Below are 12332 nucleotides of genomic sequence, written 5' to 3' on the forward strand. Positions count from 1 at the left end.
TAAACCTAAAACTACTCTACAAATAAAGTCTATTAATTAAGAGACAAAAAAAACGAGTTATCGAGGCACAAAGGGACATGGAAGAACCTTAAACGCCCATTGCTAAATGAAAGAAGCCAATCTGAAAAAGCTACACACCACGCGATTTCCATTATATGACGTTCTGGAAAAGGCAAGTGTACAGACAGAATGTCAGGAGTTAGGGGTTGACTGAAAAGGTGAAACAGACTTCTTCAGCGTGGTGAAACAATTCTGTATGGTAGAATAATGGTGGCTACAGGACATCACAGCACTGTTAAAACTCACAAAACACTCCCGTGTGAGACCCTACAGCATAGAGAGTGTCCTTAGTACAGTTATAATTATTGTTGTGTTTCTTATTTATTTGGCTGTGCCAGATCCTAGTTGCTGTGTGTGGAATCTTTAGTTCCAGCATGTGGAATCTAGTTCCTTGACAAGGGGCTGAACCCAGGCCCCCTGCATTGGGAACGTGGAGTCTTAGCCACTGGACCACCAAGGGAAATCCCCCTTAATGCATTTAAATCTCAAAGTCATTTAGGAGGTAGAGGGATCCCAACATGGAATGCAGAACGTAACAAAGCAATGTAACTGTATCCCGAAGGCTCAGTGGGTAAAGAATCCGCCTGCAATTCGAGAGACGCAGGTTTGATTCCTGGGTCGGGAAGATCCCCTGGAGGAGGAAACGGTAACCCACTCCAGTGTTCTTGCCTGAAAAATCTCATGGTCAGAGGAGCCTGGTGGGCTACAGTCATGGGATGTGTCAAGAATTGGACACGATTGGGCAACGAAGCGTGCACACATGCAAGAAACACGACTGAGCCGCTGAGCACACACACGTGCGAGGAGCAGCCTCGTCGAAGGGGATGGGGAAAAAGCGCCGCCTGAGTAACTCGGGGCACGAGCAGAGTCTGGACGACTGGCGGCCGCAGAGGCGTCACACGAGCACAGACCCCAGTCGGGGAAGCTGCTGCCTGTGACGACAGGGTGGCAGTTCTGAGGCTGCCCGTGCACTAGGGCACACGGGTAGGCAGTACTTGCACACGGGTGGCGGGAGCGTGCAGAGAAGCCATGCAGACAGGGTGACCCCCATGGTAGAACTGGAGAGAGCAGTACAAACTCACGTTTAGCTTGACACAGATGTAGATGGTTAGACAGGAATACAGGAGGACAGTTGATAGACAGATGACAGACAGACAGGTGTGTGTACACACACACACACCTATTTCCTAGCTCTGTCAGCTGAATGGGCTGTCAGCAACATCAGCTGAAACAATGAAGCCCCAGGAGCAATGAGCACACCCAAAGCCCAGGTCTTGGTGTCTAACACCGTCTCCAATAAAAGCAACCAGGGCTCCTTGGGGAAACGACTGACTCCAGGACTGAGCAGGAAATGCAAAAGCTGGAGGAGGAGAAGGGGATGACAGAGGATGAGACGGTTGGATGGCATCACCGACTCGAAGGACGTGAGTTTGAGCAAACTCCAGGAGTTGGCGATAGACAGGGAGGCCTGGCGTGCTTCAGTCCATGGGGTTGCAGAGAGTTGGGCAGGACTGAGTGACTGAACTGAGCCTAGACAAAGGAAGTGCTCAAAACCCAGAGCCTCTGATGAACCATGATGGTGGACTTGTGAAAGAACACAGGAGCCAACAGGAAGAGTGCCCAGTGGCCAAAGATGAAACCTTGGAAAAACTAAATTAATCCTACACCATTGGAAAATGACTCAAATACATAGTAAACATCCAGGCATCCATCCTGATGCGAGTGATTGACTATGACTGACTACGTAAACACATAGGGACAGACGAGCTGCCCGCACAGAACTCCAGACAATATATGTGGACAGCCCGCAGGTGGGTGGAGCAAACTCCCCAGCCCTGGGTGTGGCTATGCTGAGCGACTCTTTCCAAAGAGGGCAGTGAGCCTGCTGTGTCTAAGACGGACAACCCACCGCGTCCCACGTACATCGCGGGGCCTCTGCTCAGTGCCACGGGCCAGCCTGGATGAGAGCGGAGTTTGGGGGAGAATGGGTGCATGTGTGTGTGGCTGAGTCCCTTCGCCTTCCCCTGAAACTAGCACAACCTTATTTGTTAAAGGGCTGTACCCGGATACAAAATGAAAAGTTTAAAACAAAGTTACATATTCAGTTGAAAAAAAAAACAGAGAGGTCAGTGAGGGAGTGGGGCAAGATGGCTGGACCTTGGAAGAAGTAGACACGCATGGCCTTGGCCAGGGGATCAAGGTCAGCATCAGTGGTGAAGTTGTTGAAAGGCACCCTTGATGGGTGTGCTGAAAACGGCACTCTGCCTGTGTGGTCTTCCTCACAGAAACACACAATCCCAAGCTAGTCCTGAGAGAACCAGCTGAGGGGCATTCTATACAATCCCTGGCCTCTCCTCCTCCAAGCCATCAAGGTCATCAACAACAAGGTGGTCTGAGAGGTGACCCAGCCAGGAGGACTCTGAGGATGTGTGATAAGACCGAACCCTGCATCCTGGGACACAGAAAGGCCATCATGGAAAACCAGGGAAATCCAAACCAGCTCAGGACTCAGCTAATAATGAGGTGACGAAAGTCCATTAACTGGAACTAGGGTAAGGTGTTAGTACATAGTGGTGAAGGGTGAGGGCAGGGAGATGTTCTCTGCAAGTTTTATAATTCTTCTGTAAACCTAAAACTGTTCTAACGTTAAGAGTTTATTTAAGAATACATATGGACTCTTCCTTACCCAATTGACTAATTTTAATACAATTAAAAATCTTCAGTAGAATTTTTTTTTCCAAAATGAAAAATTGATCCCAAAGGTACATGGATGAAAGAGGAGGCTGTCCAAGTACGTGATGGAGAAGATAAGAAGGGGATGAATTTCTGTAACTGGTACGAAAACACTTGAAACTAGAATCTTAAAAGAACGTGGTTCTGATTCAAAAACAGATTGATGAAACGGAATGCTTGATCCAGAAACAGACTTGAGAGCTTATAAATAAAAACAACTGTCAGCTGCTCAGTCATGTCTGACTCCTTGGGACCCCATGGACTGCACCCCGCCAGGCTCCTCTGTCCATGGGATTCTCCAGGCAAGAAGACTGAGGTGGGCAGCCATTCTCTTCTCCAGGGGATCCTCCTGACCCAGGGATCGAAGCCAGGTCTCCTGCATTGCAGGCAGATTCTCTACCGTCTGAGTCACCAGGAAAGCTTACACATAGGTAATCTCAACGAAGGCGGCCCCTGACGGACAGGAAGAGAAACCCTTACTGCATCTGTGTGTTTGCGCCAGGCGCCCAGGTATACAGACGCACCACTTTATCTAGTGTCTGACGTGACCTCGGAAGGGCGAGTCGCCCCCTTCCTTAGGCCACAGGGCTCCCCCCACCACCCAGGGCTCTCCCTTCAGCCTGGACTACATTCCCCGCTCCTTCCTCCGTGTTTGTGGATGGGCTGAGAAAGTCAGGTACTTCCGAAGAAGAGGCAGTGTTGCTTTCCGTGTGTGTTTTCAGCTTGCATGAACGGGAATGCCCACCACGTGGACCCGGGCTTCTTCCCTGCTCCACCGACAGCGCGGATCAGGGTCCATCCACACTCTGCGCCAACACCCCGAGCCGTCCTCCCCAGCACACACCCGCCACGCGCACCCACCCGTGTCCCCGGTGTTCCAGGCCCATTGGCGACGCTGGGATGAGGGAACCCGCACGACGGTCGCCAGGACTGAGCCTCGGGAGGGCAGTCACCGAGTCACAGGGCTCCAAGGGCTCGATTCCACAAAGGACCCCCTGCCTGCTCCGCAGAGTGGACGGCCAGCTCCGTCTCGGTGGGCAGTGTGTGAGGCTCCCCCAGCAACGCTCTGCCACACCTGCACTGTCTAGCTCTCTCTTTCCTGTGGTCTTATGGGCATGTGGGCGCCCAGCACTGATGCGGTGTTTTAACACCTTAGGGCGGAACACCACTCTGGCTTCTCCTGTGTCCCCTCTGCAGTGGGCAGCCGGCCCCCCCTCCAGTTTTGGCTGCACGTTCCATCGACTTTCCCACCTTCTCAGTGATCCGCCAAACCCAGTCTGTTCCAGACCAGGGCTTGGCTGAGTGCCGGCTCTGCCTGGGGTCCGGCAGCCCGGGTCTAATTCCAGACGACATGGGAGACGGGAGTTACCTCCGAGACCCCCCACCCTTCACTGTGGGCCCCACTGCCCAGCCTCACACACCTCGCTCTGGGTGGAACCTCAGTCAGTGGCTCCAGGCAGTCCTCCCTGCCTTTGGTGTTTGTGTAACAGATGCACTGACCTCCCTCCGCCGTTGGTGGCATCTCCGGCGCTATTTGGGGGGGCAGTGGCCCCGGGCTAATTTGACATCTTTTCTGGAGCCAGAAGATAGTGCGCCACATGCCAAGTTTACAGGGAAAAATTGGGGAGAAAAACGTTTAAGTGCTCTTTGTGTGTGTGTATTGAACGCATATTAAAGTGTTTTTAAGGGAAAACATATAATTATTGCGTTTGCCACATCCAGCAGCTGAAAGCTGCTCTTCTGGTTTTCTCCAAGTCCTTGTCATTTTCTTGGTTGGTGGCAGACCAAATTACTAGTCAGCAGCCCTTGGGTGACGCCTGCTATGTTAAACAGAACCAGTTCACAGCAGTGGCACGCGTGCTGTGCACCACGGCCCGTGGCGGTGACAGGCTTAGACAGGAACGGTTACGGCATAACCCCGACTCTGCGTGCTGGGGTTAACACAGGGTGGGGTTAACCCCCCACCCTGAAGTGGAGCCTGTGTCTTTCTCATGAGCGTTTCCACCGCTCTGCTTCCCCTGACTCCTGGGGAGGGGACCGGCCATCCGGGCCGTTCAGAATGCTTCAGATGACATCAAGGACAGCCAAGGTCGAGGACCAGCATCAGCTCAGACCACGGGTTTCCCACCCGGCTGCACTCCACACCACCCGAGAGATGACGGAAGATTCCCGGGTCCTGCTTGCAGAGTGAGGTTCTGATTAAGTTGGTGCGGATCACAGCCTGGGGCTCAGGACGTGTGAGTGTCTCTTCGGTGACTCAAACATGCCCCACATTTAAGGACCTGCCGTAAGGACCATCAGCTGTCACAAACGTCGGCCCGGTGCCCTCTGCCTCCGGATGCCCGTTAGTTTAACCCCATCAGATTTGAAAGCACGCCATCCCCCAATAACCTTAGTTATTTTTTTGAGCTAAAGGTTAACTCAGGTTTTTGCATGTGTTTCCCAGTTATTTATTCATCCTTCTTGCATTTCATGCCTTCCTTTGGAGTTCCTAGTTTGTTTTTTTTTTTTCATGAAGCATCCTTGAGAACTTCTTTTAGCAAGAGTCTGGATTCAGCTATAAATGTTCTGCACACTTTTTTCATAGAACGTCTTTATTTCAGCTTCCAGCTGGAGGTTGGCTGGTGGGAAGCTGACGTCCTCACTCAGGGCCCTGGAGGTGTAACTTCCTTACCTGACTCCTTGTCTCTGATGTGCGTCGACAAGAAGCCTTTGTCGGTCCATTAGTCATTTTCAGATAATGTTTCCTCCTTCGGGTCTGGTTGCCTTTATGCTTTTTCTCTTTGCCTTTTGGTTTTGGCAGTTTCACTCACATAGCATTTGGGTGTAAATTAATTCCCTTCCTGCTTCCCACCTTCGATTCTCCGCCCTGAGCACCGCATGTTCCCTCCAGCCCAGACCGCTCCAGCTATTCTTTCTGACAACACCTCTCCCCCTGCATTGGGTGCACAAATGTGTGTCCTTCATGCGCCTTCTCCAGGCTCTCAACTTCTCACGGGGTCCGCCCTTTCCCTCTCTCTCTGCAGTGTGCTTGAAATCTTTCCTTTTAAACTATGTCATAATCACTTCCACGTTTCAAACGATTATGCTTATTTCTAGAAGTTGTGCTTGCTTCCTTTTTCAACCTACGTGCTTGGTTTGCTTGAAACTATTTCCCTGTTTTTGCTTATGTTTTCTAGTCCTTATTGACATCAACAATTCTTAGCATACTTACTTTATACTCCAGATTGATTTTTATTTGAATTTCTTGGTAAGCTAGTCCTTCCTACTTTATCTCAACTGACTCTACGACTCAGTTCGTTATCTCTGTGATAGGAGAGGCTGTGCCTTTGAGAGGTCTATACTGAAATACCCATGACTGAAATGGCATGTGGCCTAGGAGTGTGGAGGAAGTGAGCCCAAGTACAGACAGAGTGAGCCCCGCCTCCTGGTTTGTAGTTTTCACGTATGAGCTCATCTTCACCAAGGACAGTTTTCTCCTTTGGGGAATTCTCATGCGGAAATGTGACCTAGAGCGCCTTTTCGGTTTTTCCCACTAGCTGGCCTCATGACATTCATGGTAAGGTCTTCCTGAGATTGCTTACTTGTCTTCAGGACTTCTGCAACTTGTTCTCGGTATCACTGGGACCTCACACTGTGGTGAGAAGCCTAGGATTTCCAAAGCCTGGAAGACCTGAGCTGATTGCTGCTTCTCCAGCTGCTGGGCAGGCTGACTGTAGGCCACCCCCCACCCTGTTATGGAAGGCGGTTCTTCCAGGATCCCGGGCTTTCACCGAAGTCTGACGTCTGGCTCCCAGAGGCAGGGGTGCAAGGGCCAGTCTCCATTCCAGAGGGAGCACAGACCCCCTCCCTGAGTCCTCTGAAGTTTACCTCTCAGGCAACATCGATGACATCTCCTCCTCACTAACGACACACAGGAATCCCCTGCTGTCTCTTCAAGCTTCTCACGTTTCCGACACACGTGCTCCTTGTACGTGGGGGGCGGGGGTCAGTGCCCACATGGCCCCAGCTGCTGTGTCGCAGGTTGCTAATGGCATGTAGGGAGCACATTCATCTCAGTTAGGTTCACTCAGTCGTGTCTGACTCTTTGCGACCCCATGGACTGCAGCACGCCAGGCTTCCCTGACCATCACCAACTCCCAGAGTCTACTCAAACTCATGTCCATCAAGTCAGGGATGCCATCCAACCATCTCATCCTCTGTAGTCCCCTTCTCCTCCCGTCTTCAATCTTTCCCAGCATCAGGGTCTTTTCCAATGAGTCAGTTCTTCGAATCAGGTGGCCAAAGGATAGGAGTTCCAGCTTCAGCATCAGTCCTTCCAATGAATAATCAGGGCTGAGTTCCTTTAGGATGGACTGGTTGGATCTCCTTGCTGTCCAAAGGACTCTCAAGAGCCTTCTCCAACACCGCAGTTCAAAAGCATCAATTCCTCGGGGCTCAGCTTTCTTTACAGTCCAACATACACAGCTGCTTCGTGCATTTAAATGTGTCACTAAGGTGTTCGCTTAACGTCTTACTCTTGAGTTACTTAGAAAGACAATACATTGCTTGAATATGCTAATAAGAACAACAGTTAATGTTTGTTTGCCTACAAGCAATCTTATCCATTATTTTCGTTGTTTCAAATTATCCTCAGAACACATTCTGTACCAAGGACACTGTCACTCATCCCAGCTTGCACATGGAGAGCTGGAGCCTCAGAGCAGGGAGATGCGGGGTCTGGGAGCCCACGCCAGGGTCTCACGCTGACCCCGCCCCACCGCCCTCCTCACACGGCTGATGCACTTGCTTTGTATTACTGCGCGTGTGTGTGTGTGTCAATGAGTGGTCAGAGTTCCAGGACAAACTTCCCGTGGAAAAGTGCATGGGCTTTCCAGGGGGCACTAGTGGTAAAGAAACGGTCTGCAAGTGCAGGAGACGTAAGAGATGCGGGGTTGATCCCTAAGTCAGGAAGATCCCCTGGAGAAGGGGCCTGCAACGCACTTGTTTTCTTGCCTGGAGAATCCCATGGACAGAGGAGTCTGGAGGACTGCAGTCTCAAAGAGTCAGTCACACACGACTGAAGCAACGGAGCGCGCGCGTCTGCACGCACGCGCACGTCCGCAGCCAGGACCCAGGCCCTCCCCTCACCACCAGCACGTGGTCTGAGCCGCTTGACTGGAGCTGGCCCACGAGACGGGAGTGGGAGAGACGTGGACAGACCAGTGACAGGTGGGAAGGCCTCTTCACTTGGTAATAAACATGGGCTGGTTAAACCCCTGGGGTTTGAGGAAGGGGTTTTCGTCGAGACAGCCCATACCAGTTTCCACCACCTGCCTCAGTTCCAGCCACGCCTTCTGCTTTACAGAGAAGATAGGAACCACTGGGTGATGACTCCAGTGACAAATACACACACTCACCGGATCTCAGATTCTGGTTATTTCATCCCTCTCTTGTATATATTCAATCCCCTTCTCTTAGCTGGATCCTCTCCATTTCTTTCATTTTATTTAAACATCCTCATCATGGTTATGTTTATAAAAAGAACCCTTACTTTTTGGAGATATATAATGAAATATTTATGGTTTGAGTGGCAAGGTGCCTGGGACTTACTTCAAAACGGCCCAGTGTCAGGGGAGCAGCAGGCAGAGATGAAGCAAGAGTGGCCTTGAGTCTGTAACCTCTGAATCTGGGGGTCGGCTTTCTGGGGAGTCACCACACTCTGCATTTACATTTAGTAGACATATTTGAGATTTTTCATAATGCACAATTTTCCTTAAATGGTACAGAAAATTCATAGAAGACCAAAGAAAACCTTTCTATGAAAGTAGGTTTTGAAAACTGGAGATGAATATGTGTTTACCACGACCTGTGAAAGACACAGACCTCCAGGAGCTCTTCACCTCGCCTCGCCCTGCCAGTCACAGGGAAGGGGGGTACTTTCGATCATCGCAGCTCTGAGGACTGGGGAGGAGACTCTCGGAGCCAGCAGAGCAGAGGGACGACTCTCCCCAGAGCCTCCAGAAGACACATAAGGCGGCGACACTTCGACATCAGCTCAGTGGCTCCTGTGTTCAGTACTTTTTTTCCCCTCCAGCCTCTAAGTCATCATTTATTTACAGAGCATCAGTCACACTGTCGAGGTGTTCACAACACAGCGAGCATCACAGGAAAAGTTATCCCATTACGCACAACCGACGAGCTAGAGAACATTCTGGAACGCTCGAGTGAAGCAACACCGCGTCAGAGTCCAAAGATGCTGAGAGCTGGCAGTGACTCCACCGTCTGAAGCGCAGGCAGGCAGAGACCCAGAGCGCTGCACGGCAGACGGCAGATCTCAGAGTGCTGGTGAGCTTACAAAGCACAGCTTCACAGCAGCACAGAGACAATGCATCTGGGTTAGTTTAAGCCACAAGTGCGCAGCCCTGTGTTACAGCAGCAGCCGGAGACCGGCGCACACAGCCTCCAGCTGAACAGAAACAGGCTCGCAGCTGGCCACGGATCTCCTCTAGAGAAGGCAGGGACGAGGAAGCGGCCGAGACCTCGGGCTCTCCAGCAGCTGTCGCTCTGCAGTCGCTAAGCCGCGTCCAAGCCTCCGGGACCCCACGCACTGCAGCACGCCAGGCTTCCTGGCCTCCACCATCTCCCGGAGTTTGCTCAAGCTCATGTCCACTGATTCGACCATGCCATCCAACCAGCTCATCCTCTGTCCTCTCCCCCCACCCCTGCCCTCCATCTTTTCCAGAATCAGGGTCTTTTCCCATGAGTCGGCTCTTTATATCATGTGGTGAAAATTTTGGAGTTTCAGATTCAGCTTCAGTCCTTCTAATGAATATTCAGGACTGATTTCCTTTAGGATTGACTGGTTCAATCTCCTTGCAGTCTAAGGGACTCTCAAGAGTCTTCTCCAGCACCACAGTTCAAAAGCATCAATTCTTCCATGCTTCGGACTTTCTTTATGGTCCAACCCTCACATCCATATGTGACTACTGGAAAAACCATAACGTTGACTACATAGACCTTTGTCTGCAAAGTCGTATCTCTGCTTTTTAATACACTGTCTACGTTTGTCATAGTCTTTCTTTCAAGGAGCAAGCATCTCTTAATTTCATGGTGGCAGTCACCATCTGCAGTGATTGTGGAGCCCAAGAAAAGAAAATCTGCCACTGTTCCCACTTCTTCCAAATTTGCTGACATATTGAGTGTGGCACTTCAACAGCATCATCTTTTAGGATTTGAAATAGCTCAGCTGGAATTCCATCACCTCCACTAGCTTTGTTTGTAGTGATGCTTCCCAAGGCCCACTTTACTTCAGACTCCAGGATGTCTGGCTCTAGGTGAGAGACCACACCTTCGTGGTTATTCAGGTCATTAAGACATTTTTTTGTGTGTGTATAGTTCTTCTGCATATTCTTGCCACCGCTTCTTAATCTCTTCTGCTTCTCTTAGGTCCATACCATTTCTTCCTTTATCATGCCCATCCTTGCATGAAATGTTCTGTTGATATCTTCAATCTTCTTGAAGAGATTTCTAGTCTTTCTCATTCTATTGTTTTCCTCTACTTTGCACTGTTCATTTAAGAAGGTCTTCTTATCCCTCCTTGCTATTCTCTGGACCTCTGCATTCAGTTCACTGTACCTTTCCTTTTCTCCTTTGCTTTTCACTTCTCTTCTTTCCTCAGCTACTTGTGAAGCCTCCTCAGACAGTCATTTTGCTTTCTTGCGTTTCTTTTTCTTGGGGGTGGTTTTGGTCACTGCCTCTTATACGATGTTGTAAACCTCTGTCCATAGTTCCCCAGGCACTCTGTCTACCAGATCTAATCCCTCTAATTCATTACCTCCACTGTACAATCATAAGGGATTTAACTTAGGTCATGCCTGAATGGCCTAGTGGTTTTCTCTACTTTCTTCAATGGAAGCCTGAATTTTGCAATAAAGAGCTGATGATCCGAGCCACAGTCAGCTCCCGGTTTTGTTTCTGCTCTCTGTATACAGCTTCTCCATATTTGGCTGCAAAGAATATAATCAACTTGATTTCAGTATTGACCATCTGGTGATGCCCATGTATAGAGTCATCTCTTGTGTTGTTGGAAAAGGGTGTTTGCTATGATCAGTATGTTCTCTTGACAAAACTCAGTCTTTGACCTGCTTCAGTTTGTACTCCAAGGCCAAACTTGCCTGTTAATCCAGGTGTCTCTTGACTTCCTACTTTTGCATTCCAATTCCCTATGATGAAAATGATGTACTTTGCTGTTAGTTCTAGAAGGTGTTGTACGTCTTCACAGAGCTTCTTCAGCATCAGTGGTTGGCATACAGACTTGGATTACTGTGATATTGAATGGTTTACCTTAGAAATGAACTGAGATCACTCTGTCGTTTTTGAGATTGCACCCAAATACTGCATTTCAGATTCTTCTGCTGATTGTGAGAGCTACTCCATCTCTTCTAAGGGATTCCTGCCCACAGTAGTAGATATAATGGTCATCTGTGTTAAACTCACCCATTCCAGTCCATTTCAGTCAACTGATTCCAAATATGTCGGTGCTCACTCTTGCCATCTCCTGCTTGGCCATGTCCAATTTACCTTGATTCATGGACCTAACATTCCAGGTTCGTATACAACCCTATTGTTTACAGCAGTGGACTTTACTTTCACCACCAGATAGGTCCACAACTGAGCACTGTTTCCGCTTTGGCCAGGCCACTCTATTCTTTCTGAAGCTATTAATAATTGCCCTCTGCTCCTCCCAGGGGCTTCCCTGGTGGGTCTCCTGCATTGCAGGATTTGTTCCCTGGGTCAGGGAGATCCCCTGGAGAAGGAAATGGCAACCCACTCCAGTACTCTTGCCTGGAAAATTTCATGGATGCAGGAGCCTGGTGGGCTCCAGTCCATGGGGTCACAAAGAGTCGGACACGACTGAGCAACTGCACTTTTCACTTTCTGCTCCTCCCCAGTAGCATATTGGACACCTTCCAACCTGGGGGGCTCATTTTCCGGTGTCATATCTTTTTGCCTTTTCATACTGTTCACGGGCTTCGCGAGGCAAGAATACTGCAGTGGTTTGTCTTTTCCTCCTCCAGGGGACCATGTTTCGTCAGAACTCTTCACCATGACCTGTCCGTCTTGGGTGGCCCTACACGGCATGAGTCATAGCTTCACTGAGTTTACACAAGCCCCTTTGCCCCAATAAGGCTGTGATCCATGAAGGGGTCAAACAGTAGAGTCGCGCTCAAATCCCAGCCCGCCCATGGCAGCTGAGCTGCCTCACTGTTCTGTCTCCATTTCTCCGCTTGTCAAACGGGAGCAGCAAGAGCACCAGAGCGGTGAGTGGCTCTGCTGGGAGCAGCGGGTGCCTGAGCACGGCCATCCTGGGGGCCGGGCGTGGTGCACGCTCCGCGATGTGTCTTTCTCATCCCTTTCCAGCGCTGACTGCTGCCCCTTTGCCAAGACCGCACTGTCTTGACGGGCAGGAAAGGGCCAACACACTATGATTAGCTAATGATATAATACTTAATTCTCCACACAAAGTTTAAAGCTTTTCATACAGTTTCATGAAAGAA

Source organism: Cervus elaphus, chromosome 24 (genome assembly GCF_910594005.1).
Source record: "Cervus elaphus chromosome 24, mCerEla1.1, whole genome shotgun sequence".
Lineage (NCBI taxonomy): Eukaryota > Metazoa > Chordata > Mammalia > Artiodactyla > Cervidae > Cervus > Cervus elaphus.